The 19211-nt window shown below is 41.1% G+C and overlaps 1 pseudogene; it reads left to right on the top strand.

The window, feature by feature from the left end:
• Window positions 1–8188: 8188 nt before the first annotated feature.
• LOC138844496 (cullin-4B pseudogene) lies at window positions 8189–11407 on the top strand (annotated as a pseudogene).
• Window positions 11408–19211: the final 7804 nt, after the last annotated feature.

Consider the following 19211-nt stretch of genomic DNA (forward strand, 5'->3'; position numbering starts at 1 on the left):
GAGTGTGAGTTTATAGGGCAAATGGCTACCCCAGAATTGGGAAAACAGGCATATTGAGAGAATCACAACCTACAGAGCAGAAATCCATGAGCTGAAACCTCCATGGAAAGCAGTAATGGAGTAGGACAATCTGAACTTTAATTGATGAATTGCAGGAGCATCAGTGTGGACAAATCTGAGAGATTAAAAAAAAAGTCCAATGGGGGGCCCCACAGTTCTGTGTTTTACATCCAAGAGTCCTACTGGGTCCTCAGAGTGAATTTCAAAAAAAGCACCCACTATCCTTCCAGCAAGGAGAAGGGAAAAGGAATCCCTTTGAAATATGCCAGGGTCTTCTGTTCTTCTTAACAAGGCCTTTTCTCAGGAAACTCTATTTTTTCAGAGCATCCCATCTGAAGGTTTCTCTAACCAACTGGGGGAAGAGAAATACCTAAGTCCTTCAAGGCATCTGTCACATCTAACAGGAGAAAAAAAGCTGAGAAATACAAGTGTAGTTCACAGTCCAGGAACAGAGACTCACCAATAATGGATGCTTAATCTTAGAAAAGCAAGAGAGAAACATCAGATGTTATCAGAATGCAAAGAAGAACATCACTACGGATGCCATGAGTGTTAAAAGTATAATAAAAGGATATTATGAGGGACCAGCACTGTGGCACAGCAGGTAAAGCCGCCACCTGCAGTGCTGGCATCCCATATGTGCACCAGTTCAAGTCCCGTCTGCTCCCCTTCTGATCCAGCTTTCTCTGCTATGACCTGGGAAAGCAGTGAAAGATGGCCCAAGTCCTTGGGCCCCTGCACCCAAGTGGGAGACCTGGAAAAAGCTCCCGGCTCCTGGCTTCGGAGCAGTGCAGCTCTGGCCAACAGATGGGACCAGCAGATGGGAGACTCTTTCTCTCTGCCTCTCCTTCTCTGTGTAACTCTGACTTTCAAATAAATAAATAAATCTTTTTTTTTAAAAAAAGATACTATGAACAACTCTATACCCATAAATGTTATAACCTAGATGAAATGAATCATTTCCTTAAAAGACGTATCCTGCCCAAAAAAATCACACAAGAAAAAATAGACAAATAGGCCTATATCCATTAAAGAAATTAAATAAATGATTAATAACTTATCCAAACAGAACATACCAGGCCTTGATGAAGTACTGATGAGTTTTTATCAGACATTTAAGCAATTAAGTTTCAGAAGATAGAAGCAGAGAGAATACTTCATAATTCATGATATTCTATGAGACCGATTATATGCTAATAGTCATACCAAAACAACACAAGGATGTGACAACAAAATTATATCCTAATGAACATAGATGCAAAACTTCTCAATAAAATACTAGAAAATCCAATGATGTACCAAAAGAACTATACACCATGACAAAGTGAAATTTATTCCAGATATGCAAGGCTGGTTAAATATTCAAAAATCAGTTAATATGAAGTGTGCATTTGGATTAACAGTTAAGGCATCACTTAGGATGTGATGTGCCTACGTTAAATTCCTAGCTCCAACTTGTGCTTCCAGCTTCCTGCTAATGAAGACCCTGCTAGGTAAATGTGATGACCTAGATGGTTGGGTTCCTGCCACCTAAATGGGTAACCTGAATTGGTTACCTAGCTCCCAGTTTCAGCCCATAGCTGTTGTAGAGAATGTGGAGAGAACCAATGGCTGAAAATGTGTACTCTGCCTCTCACTCACTCTCTCTCTTTTTCTATCCTCTGCCTCTCAAAAAAATAAATATTTTAGAATAAATTAATGGGAGGGCTCCAAGATGGCAGAATAGGGAAGGAGCGCACTGATAGTCCAGGAAAAGATATTTTAATAAAAGTGGAGATACTGTAGTTTCAGGGAAGAGTTAGGGAAAAAACTGCAGAGGAAACTCTTCCAGAACTAGTGGGACAAGGTGGACCTATGTGGAGGGCATGGGCGCCCACGGCTTGGGACCCCAGCCACCGAGTCTACACACCAGCGCTGGAAAGGGAGGTGAGGCGAAACTGCAGTAGCCTGAGACACTCATAGAAAAGTGACAGGAAGAGCCTAGAGAGAACGAGGCTTGAAGCCCCATAGGGGAAAGTTCACCAGGCTAACTAAAGGAGAGGAAAAAAAAAGGGGGGGTGGATCGGTACAGACACAATTCTCTCTCTCCACTCACCTTACAAAGGCGAGAAAGATAAGGAGCAGGTGCCATTTTGGACATACGTAACAGCTACGTCAGCTCAGAGCTGCGCCTGCACTCAGCCAAACAGAAAAACCTGACTCTGGTGGGGAGAAATAATGGGACGTTAAACCTAATGAATGTGTGGAGCTTAAGAACTGGGACTGTGAAAAAAAAATAGAGAGTGAGTGGGAGACGCCACAAACTCGGTAACCTTGGAAACCTGGTGGAAGATTGCAGGGGAATCTGAGCTTACACTGAGGACTGCATAGATCCTTTGTGTGGTCCTTGGGACAGAGCAGACGAATATTATACACACAGGGGCCAGCACTCAGGCACTGATTGCCATCAAGGAGAAGAGCACAGTTGTGCAGAATTACTTCCCTTCTGAATTAAAAAAACAGAGAGAGAGAAGATTTACCACACCAACCTGGGTGTGTCACCTCTGGCACACCCTTAACCCTGAAGAATTGACCAGAGCTCTCTGGCCACACCCACCACAAGCCTCTAAAGATTCCCAAAAGCAGACAATCCACTTAATCTAGAGTCATAGTATAACGAGAAAAGCCACCACAGTGAGGAAAAAAAAAGAAGAAGAAACCGAAGAATATCTCTATAATGCCAAGCAACAAAGGCAGACACTGAGGAAACAAGAGCCAGGAAGACATTATGACGCCCTCAAATGAACAAGACATTCCAATACAAGATTATGAAGATGATGAGATAGAAGAAATGCAAGATACAGATTTCAAAAAATTTATAAGAATGTTTAGAAGTTATCAAAAACAAATGCATGAACTACAGAAATCCATACAGGACAGGATAGAAATTCTCTCTCATGAAAATGAGATATTAGCAGAAAACTTCCTGGGTTTGGAGAAGGACAGAGACATCCAAGTATACGAAGCTCATAGAAACCCCAATAAACATGACCAAAAGAGATCCTCACCATGACACGTAATCAAACTCACCACAGTGAAACATAAAGATAAGATTCTAAAATGTGCAAGAGAGAAATGTCAGATTACTCTCAGAGGATCTCCAATTAGACTTACAGCAGACTTCTCATCAGAAACCCTACAGGCTAGGAGGCTGGGTGAGATACAGCCCAGGTACTAAGAGAGAAAAACTGCCAGCCCAGAATATGATATCCTGCAAAGCTCTCATTTGTGAATGAAGGTGAAATAAAGAACTTTCATACAAACAGAAATTGAAAGAATCTGTCACCGAGGTTGGGAGCCAAGATGGCGGAATAGTGAGGGCGTGCACCGATAGTCCGGGAAAAAGTAGTTTAATAAAAGTGGAGTTACTGTAGCCTCAGGAAAAGGCTCAGGAAAAAATTGCAGAGGAAACTCTTCCGGATCTAGTGGATGTGACACAGAGGACCTATGGGGAGAGCAAGGTCGCCCACCACGTGGAAGCCAAGCCGCAGGAGCCGAGCCACGGGATCCAAGCCGCAGAGTCTGTGCACCAGCGCTGGAAGGGGAGGTGAGACAAAAACCTCAGTAACCTGAGACATTGGCGGGGAAAGGCAGAAAGAGCCTACAGGGAAAGAGGCCTGAAGCCCCACTGGGGAAAGTTCACCAGGCTGACTGGAGGAGAGAAAAAAACGAATAAATAAGGGGAACCGGCACAGACATTAGCCTGTCTCTCCACTCACCTTACAAAGCTGAGCAAGACAAAGAGCAGGCAACATTTTATGTATGTAAAGCGGCGCCGGCCATTAGCCAAGCAGAAAAACCTGACTCTGGTGGGGAGAAATAACGGGAGGTTAAGACCTAGTGAAAGTGTGGAGCTAACGAACTGAGACTGTGAAAATCTGAGGGGGTGCTAGAGAACTCACCGAGTACACAAACTCGGTAACCTGGGCAACCCGGTGAGAGACTGCGGAGAAATTTGAGACCATACTGAGGGCTGCATAAACTCTTTGTGTGGTCCCAGGGGTAAGCAGACGAATACCCATAGGGGCCAGATTTCATACATCAACTACCCTCAATTCCACTCAGCTGTGTGGAATTACTTCCCAACTGAGTCAAAAAAAAAAAAAAAGAAGAAGAAGAAGAAGAAGAGAGAGAGAGAGAGCGAGAGAACAATCTGGGTGAGTCACCTTTGGCACACCCTTAACCCTGAAGAACCAAACATCATGCTGAGTGAAATAAGCCAGTCCCAAAGGGACAAATATCATATGTTCTCCCTCCCTGATCAGTGACAACTGACCGAGCACCAGAAAAGAAACCTGTTGAAGTGAAATGGACACTATGAGAAACAGTGATTTGAACAGTCCTTGTCTTGACTGTCGATGAACAGCTTAATACTTTATCCCTTTTAGTATTTTTTTGTTCTACTTAATACCATTGGTTGAACTCTTTAATTAACACAGAATTATTCTTAGGTGTTTAAATTTAACTGAAAAGTGATCGCTGTCAAATATAAGAGTGGGAATAAGAGAGGGAGGCGATGTACAGTTTGGATATGCTCAGGCGGACTTGCCCCAAGTGGTAGAGTAAGAAACGTGCCAGGGGATTCCAATTCAATCCCATCAAGGTGGCATGTACCAATGCCATCTCACTATTTCAAGTGATCAATTTCAGTTCACAATTGATTATAATGATAGGATTAAGAGTCAAAGGGATCACATAAATAAGACTAGTGTCTGCTAATACTAACTGACAGCATTAAAATGGAGAGAACGTTCCAACATGGGAAGCAGGATACACAGCAGATTCATAGAATGGCAGATGTCCTAAACAGCACTCTGACCTCAGAATCAGCCCTTAAGGCATTCGTATCTGGCTGAAGAGCCCATGAGAGTATTTTAGGCATGGAAAGCCAAGACACTGTGGCAAAAAAAAGACCTAAATGGAAGATCTCTGCAAGTGAGATCCCAGTGGAAAGAACGGGCCATCAAAGAAGGAGGTACCTTTCTCTGAAGGGAGGAAAGAACTTCCACTTTGACTATGACCTTGTCTAAATAAAATCGAAGTCGGCGAACTCAAAAGGCTTCCATAGCCTTGGCAACTCATGACTAGAGCCTAGGGAGATTACTGACGCCATAAACAAGCGTATCAATTGTTAAATCAACAACAGGAGTCACTGTGCACTTACTCCCCATGTAGCATCTCTGTCCTTAATGTGTTGTTCAATGTGAATTAATGCTATAACTAGTATTCAAACAGTACTTTACACTTCGTGTTTCTGTGTGGGTGCAAACTGTTGAAATCTTTACTTAATATATACTAAATTGATCTACAATATATAAAGATAATTGAAAATGAATTGATGTGAATGGAATGGGAGAGGGAGCAGGAGTTGGGACAGTTTCGGGTGGGAGGAAAGTTATGGGGGGGAGCCACTGTAATCCAAAAGCTGTACTTTGGAAATTTATATTTATTAAATAAAAGGTAAAAATAAAACTATAGTAGAGCAGCAGTCACACAAAATAAAAAGAAATAATCAAGTAATAAAAGTAAACTCTATCAAAACTCTTCCCTGAGTTTCTAACAGTTGAAAAAGAGATATTAAAGGATCATGAAGTGCTCATTCTCTAGCAAAAGAAATACTGTTACTAAAAACTGATTCTAGGCTGAGCAAGGGTATCAAACACATGGCAGTGTTGGTGCCACTGATACAACCTCAGAATCATTCTGGCTGCCGCATTCCAGGAAGCAACCACTGATTCTTCAGAATTGTCACTTAAAATAAATCTTTCTCATTTTTGCTTGCATAAATGATGATCTTTCCCTTGAGAAGTTTGTCTGTTGAAAATAATAGGGGCAGGCGCCGTGGCACTGTAGGTTAATCCTCTGCTTGTAGCGCTGGTATCCCATGTGGGTTCCTGTTCTAGTCCCGGCTGCTCCTCTTCCAATTTGGCTCTCTGCTGTGGCCTGGGAGAGCAGTGGAAGATGGCCCAAGTCCTTGGGCCCCTGTAGTCGCATGGGAGACTGGGAGGAAGCTCCTGGCTCCTGGCCATTTGAGGAGTGAACCATCAGAGGGAGGACCTTTCTCTCTGTCTCTCCCTCTCACTGTCTGTGGCTCTACCTCTCAAATAGATAAATAAAATCTTTTTAAAAAAGAAAATAATAAAGGATACTCTCCAAAAATATAGGCTATTTTAGAGTTAAACTGTGAAGTGCTAATTTTTTCTTATGCTTCTTTGTACCCCAGTTGCATGGAGTTTTGTCCTTGCCCAGAATGGATGCATAAAAACTTTTTCCTGGTTAATTTATATTGCAATATGAATTCAGGGATGAGAGACCCGGGTAGTGAGAATTCTGCCTTGCAGAAGAGGAATTGAAACTAAGCCTTGAAACATGGGTGTTTGTTGAATGAGTGAACTGAGACCTTGAATCAACTTTTGTTTTTAAAGATTTATTTATTTGTTTGAAGGTCAGAGCTATGGGGCGGGGGGTGGGGGGGGTAAATCTCCCATCCCCAGATGGCCACAAAAGCCAGGAGTGGGCCAGGCCAGAGCCAGGAGCTGGGAGCTTCATCTAGGTCTCCCATGTGGATGGCAGGATCAGAGGTGGAGTAGCTGAGACTCAAACCCGTGCCCATATGGGATGCTGGCATCACAGGCAGCAGCTTCATTTGCTATGCCACAACACAGGCCCCATCATAACTAAACTTTGAATCTACATTCTTGCTTAGTGGCTTCTACACCTAACATGCATTATCCCAGTATTCCTTTGTTGATTTGATTTAATCCTGAACCCTGCATTAGACTTTTGGACTTTAGTATGTTAAAAATCCAAAGCTATGAACCCAATTTATTAGTCTGTATTAGCTGGCAACTCAAGGAGCTGGGGGCATTCTTTTGATGCCCTCAACTTTATCTTCCTGAGATCCAAACAGGTTTTGTGTCTTCTAACAAGTGAGTTTAAGAGTTGAAGGAGCAAAAATGCCATTTTAATTGCATCGATAATCCACTCCACAACACCTATTAGATTTTTGTGCTAAATGATCCTTTCAGCTTTCATTAAAAAAAAATTCATTCTCATTTCTTTCCTGTTGATGGTAGAAGTGGAAATACGCAAAAGCCTATATGCTGGAGACCCCTCCCAAATCAGTAAGTACTCAAAATTGTGTGCAAAATATGAATAAAATATTTTTTCATTAAAGATAAAAAAATAAATTAATGTAATTTACCATATTAACAGGCCAAAGAAAAAAAATTACATGATCATACCAATTGATGCAGAAACTTATTTGGCAAACTCCATTCATTCATGGTTTAAAAAAGAAGAAGAAAAGTCAGTAAATTAGGAATAGTGGAGAACTTGGTAAGAAAAATGTACAAAAAAAAAAACTTGCTAACATCATGCTTGACAAAATATTCAAAGTTTTCCCACTAAATCTAGAATTAGATGTCTTACTATGTTTTGTGTTGCTATTTAAAATACTACCTGAGGTATACTACCTTATGAAGAAAATATTTATTTATAAAAGAAAAGCAAAAAGCATTAACAGTATTTTCACAGTGATGTTGGAACAACTGGACATCACATGCAGAAGAAAAATCTAGACACAGACCTTACATGTTTCACAAAAATTAACTGAAAATGGATCACAGAATGTGGTTAAGCCACTTCATGCAATGCCTTTACCCCATATCAGAGTGCCAGGTTAAGTCCCAGCTGCTCCACTTCTGATCCAGATTCCTGTTGCAAAAGATGATTCAAGTACTTGGGTTTCTGTACCCGTTTAGGAAACCGAGATGGAGCTCTGGACTCATGACTTCAGCCTGGCTCCAGAACTGGCTGTTACACCCATTTGGGGAATGAACCAGCAGGTAGAAGATCTCTCTTTTACACTCCTCCGCCAATACCCTTCTATCGCTTTGCCCCCACCTTTCCCCCTCTCTCTCTGACACTTTGCCTTTCTTTTTTTTTTTTTAAGATTTATTTTTATTTACTTGAAAGTCAGAGTTAAACAGAGAAAGAAGGAGAGGCAGAGAGAGAGAGAGAGAGAGGTCTTCCATCCGCTGGTTCATTCTCCAACTGGCCGCAGAACAGACAGCCAACGGCTACCTCCTCCTTCTGCCTGGGGCTTTACATGGCTACTTCTAGCCACGTACCAATATAGAAAAAGGTGCATTTTGAAAAAATCCTGGAGCTTGTAGTGTTTGATATGAAGTTGGCTGAGGAATCCTCCTCCATCTCTTCCTCTTCATCTTCACCAACTGCTGCAACATCTCAGCAGCAGTAACTTAAAAATAAACTATATTCATCTTTTCTGTGGCTTTGGTGCATCATGCAAACAGCCCAGCCAAATCTTGTACCATCAACTCTAGCTTTGCTAATAGCAAGCCTGCCTCTCCTAAGAAGTTAGTGATCAAGAACTTTAAAGATAAGCCTAAATTACCAGAAAACAACACAGATGAAACTTGGCAGAAACTGAAAGAAGCAGTGGAAGCTATTCAGAATAGTACTTCAGTTGAGTATAATTAGAACTCTACTAGGCTATAGAAAATCTCTGTTGTTACGGATTCTCAACAAACGTGTACAAACAGCTGGGACAGATTTGTGATGATCACATCAGAGCACAAATTCATCAGTTCAGAAAAGATTCACGGGATAGTGTCCTTTTCCTAAAGAAGATTGATAGGTGCTGGCAGAACCATTGCAGACAAATGATCATAATCAGGAGCATCTTTTTGTTTCTGGATAGAACTTGTGTTCTTCAGAATTCAGTGCTGCCCTCCATTCGGGACGTGGGACTGGCGTTATTTAGGGCACATATTATAAGTGATCAGAAAGTCCAGAATAAGACAACTGATGGCATGGCTTCTCTTGACAGAGGGAAAGGAATTGTGAAGCAATTGATAGACGTTTACCCCTAAGCCTTTTAAGTATGCTCTCTGATTTGCACATTTATCAAGATTCTTTTGAACAAGGATTTTTGAAGGAAACTAACTGGCTCTACACAGCTGAAGGCCAAAAATTAATGCAGGAAAGACAGGTTCCTGAATATCTTCATCATGTTAACAAACATCTAGAAGAAGAACTAGGTAGACTTATTACATACTTAGATCAGACTACCTAGAAATCATTGATTGCTCCTGCAGAAAAACAACTTCTAGGCAAACACTTAACAGCATTTTTAAGAAACATTTAAATAATCTCCTTGATGGTAACTTAATTCAAGATTTATTTCTCCTGTATCAGCTCTTCAGTAGAGTTCGAGGTGGTGTTCAGATTCTCTTGTAATAGTGGGCTGACTGCATCAAGGTATTGGCAGCACTATTGTAATCAATCCTGAAAAAGATAAAACCATGGCTCAAGCACTGCTGGATTTTAAAGATAAAGTTGATCATATAATTGATATCTGCTTTCTGAAGAATTAAATATTTATCAATACCATGAAATGTACATTTGAAACATTCATTACAAAAGATCAAATAAATCTGAGCTTATAGCCAAGTATATAGATTCAAACTTTGTGCAGGCAACAAAGAAGCTACAGATGAAGAACTTGAGAAAATGTAGAATAATATTATGATCATATTTAGATTTATTTATGGCAAGGGTGTTTTTGAGGACTTCTATAAAAAAGATTTATTAGCCAAGTGTCTGTTATTTTGGAAGAGTTCATTTGTAGATGCTAAAAAATCAATGCCGTCCAAACTCAAACATCAACATGGAACTGCTTTCACCAGCAAGCTTGAAGGGATATTTCAAGACACGGATATTTCTAAAGATATCATGGTTCAGTTCAAACAGTATATGCAGAATCAGAATGTACCTGGAAATATTGAATGAACTGTGAATATCCTGACAATGAGTCATTGGCCAACATATGTGCCTATGGACATCCATTTACCACCAGGGATGGTAAAACTTCAAGAAATTTTTAAGATATTTTACCAAGGTAAAAACAGTGGCAGAAAACTTCAATGGCAGTCAACCCTAGGACACTGTGTGCTAAAAGCAAAGTTTAAAAAGGGCAAAAAAAAATCAACAACAACAAATCCAGGTCTCTCTTTTTAAATGTTGCTGCTAATGTTTAATGAGAAAGTGCAGCTCAGTTTAAAAGAGATCAAACAGGCTACTGGAATCGAGGCTGGAGAGTTAGAGTTAAGGAGAAAATTTACAGGCATCAGCCTGTGGCAACTAGAGTTCTGGTGAAAAAAATCTGAAGAGCAAAGATATTGAAGATGTTGACATATTCATTTGTAATGATGATTTCAAGCACAAACTTTTCAGGATAAAGACCAATCAAATTCAGATGAAAGAGATGAGGAATAAGCAAATACTACAGAAAGAATATTTCAAGACAGACAATATCAAATTGATACCACAATTGTTTGAATTATGGACACTTAGCCACAATCTGCTTGTTTCAGAAGTATACAACCAATTGAAATTCCAAATAAAGCCTGCTGATCTTAAGAAGAGAATAGAATCGTTAATTTACTGGAATTGCATGGAAAGAGATAAACAAAATCCAAACCAGTACCACTACATTGCATAGAATGTTGGCCTTGGCGCATGTAGGGTCATATCCAGTAACCAGTGCATGAACTAACCTGTTGATCCCATGTTATCTGACTTTGTTTTTTACTACTTATGATCAAATGAAGCAGTATAATGGAAATTGAATGAACATTTTTTCAGTGGTTAACATGCCCATTTTAAAGAGTAATACCTTTAAGAAGAATGTTGGTGAACTCTTTGCATGTTATCTAGCATCATGTGCAGAAAACTCTTAAGAAAATATCTACTCTTTAGGAATCCTCTTTAGAACAGGGGAAGAGGTCCCTATGACTATTTTCAAAAAAGGGAGGGGTTATACACCATTAATGTAGAAGTAAAAGGTTTATTTGCTTAAAATGTCATTTAAAAATATTTAACCTGCATGCAAACTATATCTACTGTATAGAATTCTAGATGTATTTTTCAAATGGAAAAACCACCTTAGACTTGATTGTACACTTTTTTCTGCTAATATATAAAAAGTACAGTGGAATTTTGTACATTGATGTGATATCCTGAAACCCTGCAAAATATACTTATTTTTTAGTAAACTTCCTGTAAATTCATTGGTATTTCTCACATAGACATTTCATATGCAAATAGTTATCCTTTTCCCCAACTTATTTCACTTGTTTGGACATAGAACAAAGCGGAATGGGAGTGATTACAGTGGACATCCTTGCCTTATTTCTGATCTTACAGAAAAAGCATTCAGTCTTCCATCATTATGATATCAGCTGTAATTTTATTGTCAGTGCCCTTTGACTGATTAAAAAACTTGCCTGTGGGGAGCAGCTCGGACTAGACTAAGTTACTCGAATTAGGACTTATTCTATGCATCTGCTCTCCTCTGTGGGGAGCAGCTCGGACTAGACTAAGTTACTGGAATTAAGACTTATTCTATGCATCTGCTCTCCTACAATATGGCGCTGGGAGAGGAGAAAACAGCTTCTACCCAGCTGCCTCCAGTTCAACCAATAAACTGTAGGACTTGCTCCTGATTGGAGAGCAGCGTACTCGGCGTGTGGGCAGCCGAGTTAGGATTGGCGGAGGAGGACTATAAAGGAGGAGAGAGACGGCATGCACGGGGAACATCTATGAGGAACATCTAAGGGGAACACCTGTGCAGCCCCCGAGAGAGCTGGCCGGCGGTGTGCCGCTCCCCTGCGGAAGTGGGGAATGTGGCCAGGGGGAACTGCCCTTCCACGGAGGTGGAAGGGATAGTAGCCAACCCGGGAAGAACCAGCAGCAAACCCGGGGAGGGCCGAGCAGACAAAAGAACAGCGCAGGGTCCTGTGTCGTTCCTCCACGAAGACGGGGAGCGACATAATGGTGCCGTGACTCGGATAGGAAACATGACTCGGATAGGAAACCTGACTCGGATAGGAAACTTAGGACGGATAGGAAACTTAGGAGAGAAGAAACGGGAAGAACTGGGAAAATATCGGAGAGAGAGACTAGCAAACAGCCAAGGGAAAATACCGGAGAGAGAGACTAGCGAAGAGCCTAGGGGAAAGCCGGACGAGAAAGGTGCCGGAAGAAGCTATTGAAAGCCTAGGCATAGACTCGGATATGGACTGTGGGAAAGAAGTTAGGATTGAAAGCGAAAGTGAAAGCTTTCATAGACTCGGATGCGGACTATGGCGGGGAAGCTAGGAGACTGAAAGCGAAAGTGAAACCTGGAGCAGGCTTGGACTCGGATACGGACTGTGGGGAGTAGCCAGGAGAAATGAGAGGAATATTGTTGGAAGAAAACTTAAGGAAACATACCGGGTAGAGAAAAATGTTAGGGAGGATGAAGCCGCGAGTGCAGGCCGAGGCGGAGATATAAGCCACCTTGGAATTCTTCAAGTCACCCCGGGGAGCAAGAGGCGAAGATCTGGAACCAGAGGCAGAGACGTGGGCCGCCAGAATTCGCCAGGTTAGTCCGGGGAACTTGGACTGAATGCCGGTGGTGGCGGAAACATTCGCGGAAGCCGCCGCGTGCAGAGAGAGCACGGGGCGTGAATAGATAGGGAACGGGGCTGGCGTAGGCCGTGGTGCAGACGCGAAGGGCGTGGAGACCGCGGAGCGCGCGAAGCCAAGCTGCGCAAAGCCGGGAAGCTGCGCAGATGAAAGAGGCGCGGGCTGAAGCAGCTCAGCTGGGAAGCCGCCGAGAAGTAGCCTCGGGGCGGGCAGCGGGAAGCTGCGGGGATAAGAGAAACAGAAGTTTTAGAAGTAAAGTGAGAGAAATAGGAATGCCCGGAGATAAATAGAGAAATAGAAAGGCCTCCCCTCAACATGGCAACGAGAAAGCTTGGATTCGGTCTGCCTAATCAAGTGAGGCGATGAGCACCTGCGGGCAGCTAGCAGCTTGTGCGCCGCAGGTCACCGAAGACAGGCACGAATTAACATCAGTAAGGCTTCCCCACAATGCAACAATTAGGAGGCTTGGATTCGGTCTGCCTAATTAAGGCGGTAAGCACCAAGCAAGCAGCTCGACCAGAGTATGAGCTGCAGGTCACCGAAGATAGGCACGAACCAACACTAATAAGTCTCCCCCACAAAAAGGCAATGAGAAGGCTTGGATTCGGTTTGCCTGATAGAGCTTGTAAGCCCCTGCAGGCTCGACCAGAGCATGCGCTGCAGGGCACCGAACACAGGCACGCATCAGCGCCTAAAAACCTCCTCACAACATGGCGAAGAGAGGACCCAGATTCGGTTTGCCTGATTGATAGGACTTGTAAGAGCCTGTGGCAACTCTAGCAAGTAGAGCAGAGTGTGTGCCGCGGGACACCGAAGACAGGCGCGTATCAACGCCAAAAAAATAAAAAGAAAGGGGGATCTGTGGGGAGCAGCTCGGACTAGACTAAGTTACTCGAATTAGGACTTATTCTATGCATCTGCTCTCCTACAATATGGCGCTGGGAGAGGAGAAAACAGCTTCTACCCAGCTGCCTCCAGTTCAACCAATAAACTGTAGGACTTGCTCCTGATTGGAGAGCAGCGTACTCGGCGTGTGGGCAGCTGAGTTAGGATTGGCGGAGGAGGACTATAAAGGAGGAGAGAGACAGCATGCACGGGGAACATCTATGAGGAACATCTAAGGGGAACACCTGTGCAGCCCCCGAGAGAGCTGGCCGGCGGTGTGCCGCTCCCCTGCGGAAGTGGGGAATGTGGCCAGGGGGAACTGCCCTTCCACGGAGGTGGAAGGGATAGTAGCCAACCCGGGAAGAACCAGCAGCAAACCCGGGGAGGGCCGAGCAGACAAAAGAACAGCGCAGGGTCCTGTGTCGTTCCTCCACGAAGACGGGGAGCGACACTTGCCTTCTGTTTTTATTTTGAATTGATGCCAATTTTCATCATATGCTTTATCTTGATTTATTGAGGTGATTGTAGTTTTTTCTCAATAGTCAATTGATACAGGAATTACACTGGTTAATTTTAAATGATGGGAGGCCGGTGCTATGGCGCAGCAGGTTAACACCCCAGCCCGAAGCGCCAGCATCCCATATGGGCGCTGGTTCTAGTCCTGGCTGCTCCTCTTCCGATCCAGCTCTCTGCTATGACCTGGGATAGCAGTAGAAGATGGCCCAAGTCCTTGGGCCCCTGCACCCACATGGGAGACCTGGAAGAAGCTTCTGTCTCCTGGCTTCGGATTGGCACAGCTCCGGTCATTGCAGCCATCTGGGGAGTGAACCAGCAGATGGAAGACCTCTCTCTGTCTCTACCTCTCTCTGTAACTCTGTCTTTCAAATAAATAAAATAAATCTTTAAAAAAAGTCTTCTGGAGGACAGTTTGGAAACATGATTTAAAATCTAAAAATGTACAAGCTCTTGGTAGGAATTCTAGATATTTATGCTAAGAAATAATTAGAAATATGACAAAAGTTTCTGTATAAAATAGTAATCTTTATAGTAGAAAATGGGGCAATTTTTAAACAGCTGAAAATGGAAGGCAGTAAATGGTTAAATAAAATACAATACAATGATACAAAATTGTACTTTCAATTAACTTTTCAATGATCTGAGAATTGCTGAGGTTATATTTTGAAGAAAAGGCAACATAGAAGACTAACTACCTTTTTCTCTTCACTTATTTAGACAGGACAAAAACTGATAGGCCTTTACCTTTTGATAGGAATAGGTATCTATGAGTGGTAGGATCTGGGTGATTTTAAATAGTATGTGTTGGGGGTAGGGTGTTGGTGTGTGTTTTCAAAGTCTTTTGCAGTGTACATGTTTTACTTTGATGTTGATGATGAAAGTGATGTATAAAACTGGCTTTTTTAAACCTAGAAACCTTTTATTTAAGATATATAAATTTCTTGCATTTCACACATACAAATTTAGGAGCATGGTGATTCTTCCCACTCTACACTCCCTCCCACCTGCACATCCACATTTTTCCTACCCCTCTCCTATTTGAACTCTTATTTTTCACTAAGATCTATTTTCAATTAACTTTATACATATAAGATTAACTCTACACTAACTAAAGAGTTCAACAAATAGTATGAAGGAAAAAACTGTTCCTCAGCAGTCAAGACAAGGGCTGTTCAAAGTCTTTTCACCTTAAAGTGTCAATTTCACTTCTATAGATTACCTTTCAAATATTCTATTAATTACTACAGATCAGGGAGAACATACGCTTCTGTCTTTTTGGGACTCACTTATTTCACTAAGTATAATATTTTCCAGCTGCACCCATTTTTGTCACAAATGACAGGATTTCATTATTTTTTTTTACCATTGTATAGTACTTCATGGTATACATATCCCATGATTTCTTTATCCAGTCTTCAAGTGACAGGCATCTAGGTTGATTCCATATTTTAGCTATTGTGAATTGAGCTGCAATAAACATGGAGGTGCAGATAACTCTTTCTTTTTTTTTCTTTTTCTTTTTTTTTTTTTTTTTGACAGGTAGAGTTATAGACAGTGAGAGACAGAGAGAAAGGTCTTCCTTCCATTGGTTCATTCCCCTAATGGCCACTACAGCCAGCACTGCACTGATCAGAAGCCAAGAGCCAGGTGCTTCCTCCTGGTCTCCCATGCAGGTACAGGGACCCAAGCACTTGGGCCATCCTCCGCTGCCCTCCCGGGCCACAGCAGAGAGCTGGACTGGAAGAGGAGCAACCAGGACAAGTACCCAGTGCCCCAACTGGAACTAGAACCCAAGGTGCTGGTGCCACAGGTGGAAGATTAGCCAAGTGAGCTATGGCGCCAACCCAGATAACTCTTTCATGATGATTTCACTTCCTTTGGGTAAGTTCCCAGGAGTAGGATGGCTGGGTCATATATAGGTCTACATTTAGATTTCTGAAGTATCTCCATCCTGTCTTCCACAGTGGCTGTCCCAGTTTACATTCCCACTAACAGTGGATTAGGGTGTTTTTTCCCCACATCCTAACCAGCATTTATTGTTTGTTGATTTCTATATGAAAACCATTCTAACAGGGGTGAGTTGAAATGTCATTGTGGTTTTTATTTGCATTGCCCTGATGGTTAGTGATCCTGACCATTTTTATGTGTCTGTTGGCCATTTGGATTTCCTCTTTTGAAAAGGGTCTATTCAAATCCATTGCCATTTCTTAACTGGGTTGTTTGTTTTGCTGTTGTAGAGTTTCTTGAGCTCTTTATATATTTTGGATGTTAATCCTTTAACAGTTACATAGTTTGCAAATATTGTCTCCGATGCTGTCAGTTGCATCTTCACTTTACTGAGTGTTCCTTTTGCAGTGCAGAAGCTTTTCAATGTGATGTAATCACATTTGTCATTTTTGGCTTTGATTGCCTGTGCTTCTGGTGTCTTTTCCAAGAAGTCTTTGCCTGTGCCAATGTCTTCAGGATTTCCCCAATGTTCTCTAATAATTTAATGGCTTCAGGTCATAGATTTAGGTTCTTAATCCATTTTGAGAGGATTTTTGTGTAAGGTGTAAAGTAGGGGTCTTTATTCATACTTCTGCATGCAGAGATCCAGTTTTCCCAGCACCATTTCTTGAAGAGACTGTCCTAGTTGCAGGGATGATTTTAGCTCCTTTGTCAAAGATAAGTTGGTTGTAGATGTGTGGATTGATTTCTGGCACTTCTATTCTGTTCCATTGGACTACCCTTATGCTTTTGTTTCAGTACCAGGCTGTTTTGATTATAACTGCCCAGTAGTATGTCTTAAAATCTGATATTGTGATGCTTCCATGTTTGTTTTTGTTGTGTAAGATTGCTTTAGCTATTTGGGGGTCTTCTGTGTTTCCTTATGAATTTCAGCGTAATCTTTTTCTAGATTGGAGAAGAATATCCTTAGCATTTTTATTGGGATCACGTTGAATCTGTAAATTGCTTTCAGTAGTATGGACATTTTGATGATATTGATTATTTCAATCCATGAACATGGAAGATTTCCATTTTGTGTGTCTTCTTCTATTTCTTTCTTTAACGTTTTGAAATTTTCATCATGGAGATATTTGATGTCCTTGGTTAAATTTATTTATTTTTTTGTAGCTATTGTGAATGGGATTGATCTTAGAAGTTCTTTCTCAGCTGTGGCATTGTCTGTGTATATAAAGGCTATTGATTTTTGTCTCTTAATTTTATATCCTGCCACCTTACCAAATTCTTTTATTAGTTCCAATACTCTCTTAGTGGACTCTTTTGTTTCCTCTGAATATAGAAGCATGTCATCTGCAAATAGGAGTAGTTTTAATTCCTCCTTCTCAACTTGTATCCCTTTGATCTCTCTTTTTTCCTAATGACTCTGGCTAAAACTACAAGGACTATATTGAATAATAATGCTGAGAGCTGGCATCCCTGTCTGGATCCAGATCTTAGTGGGAATTATTCCAACTTTTCCTGATTCAATAAGATTCTGGCCATGGGTTTTTCATAAATTGCCATGATTGTGTTGAGGAATATTCCTTCTATCCCCAAATTTGCTTGAAGTTTTCATCATGAAAGGATGTTATGTTTTATCAAATGTTTTCTCTGCATCTATTGAGATAACCATTTGGTTTTTGTTCTTCAGTTGATGTGATGTCTTACATTTATTGATTTGTAAATGTTGAACCATCCCTGAATACCATGGATAAATCCATTTTGGTCATAGAGAATAATCTTTCTGATGTGTTGTTGGATTAGATTGGCTAGTATTTTGTTGAGGATTTTTGCATCTATGTTCCTCAGGGAGATTGGTCTATAGTTCTCTGACTTTGTTGTATCTTTTTCTGGTTTAGGAATTAAGGTGATGCAGGATTTATAGAAGGAGTTTGAGAGGATTCTCCCTTTCAATTGTTTTAAATAGAATGAGAAGTATCTGAGTTAGTTCTTTAAATGTCTGGTAGAATTCAACAGTGAAGTTGTCTGGTCCTGTGCTTTTCTTTTTTGGGAGCATCTTTATTACTGATTCAGTTTCCTTCATGGTTATTGTTCTGCTTAGATTTCTGTGGCTTCATGACTCAATTTAGGAAGGTGGTATGTGTTCAGGAATCTATCTATCTATTCTAGGATTCCCAAATTGTTGGTATACAGCTCTTTGTAGTAATTATTAATTATTCTTTTTATTTCAGTGGTATCTGTTGTTACATTTTCTTTTTCAGCTCTGATTTTGTGTCTTCTCTTTTTATTTTTTTTTTGGTTAGTTAGTCCAATAGTGTATCAATTTTCTTTATTTTTTCAAAAAATCAGCTCTTTGTTTTGCTGATCTTTTGTATTATTTTTGATTGTTTGTTTGTTCTAATTTTGCTTATTTCTTCTCTAATTTTAATTATTTCTTTTCTACTAATATGGGGTTTGGTGTGTTGTTGTTGTTTTTAGATCCTTGATATTTATTGATAGTTCATTTATTGGTACCTTTCCAATTTCTTGATGTAGGCACCAATTTCTGTAAACTTCCCTCTTAACACTGCTTTTTGGTGTTTCCCATACATTTATTTTTAAAAATTTATTTATTTGTTTGCAAGGTGTAGTTACAGAGAGAAAGAAGCAGAGAGAGAGAGAGAGAGAGAGAGAGTCTTCCATCTGCAGGTAAACTCCCCCAAAATGGCTGCAGTGGCCGGATCTGTGCTGATCAAAAGCCAGGAGCCAGGAACTTCTTCTGGGTCTCCCATGTGGGTTCAGAATTCCAATGACTTGGGCCATCGTCTGTTTTCCTGTTTTCCCAGGACATAGCAGAGAGATGGATCAGAAGTGGAGCAGATGAGACCTGAACTGGTGCCCATCTGGAATACCAGTCCTGCAAGCATTGGTTTTACACTCTACACCACACTGCCAACCTCCCCCATAAATTTTTGACATGTTGTATTGTAATCTTCATTCATTTTCAGGAATCTTTTTATATCTCTTTTGATTCTTCTATGATCTACTGTTCATTCAGGAGTGTGTTGTTCAGTTTGCATATGTTCCTCAGACTCTTGAGTCATTGATTTCTAGCTTCATTCCATTGTGGTCAGAGAAGATACATGGTATGATTTCTATTTTTTTTTATTTACTGAGACTAGCTTTATGGCCTAGCATGTAATCTATCCTAGAGAAAGTTCCATGCACTGGTGAGAAGAATGTGTAGACTGCAATTGTAGGGTGAAAAGTTCTGTAGATATCCATAAAACTGT

This window comes from Oryctolagus cuniculus, chromosome 1 (assembly GCF_051225735.1).
Source record: "Oryctolagus cuniculus isolate XC-2025 breed Fujian yellow rabbit chromosome 1, ASM5122573v1, whole genome shotgun sequence".
Lineage (NCBI taxonomy): Eukaryota > Metazoa > Chordata > Mammalia > Lagomorpha > Leporidae > Oryctolagus > Oryctolagus cuniculus.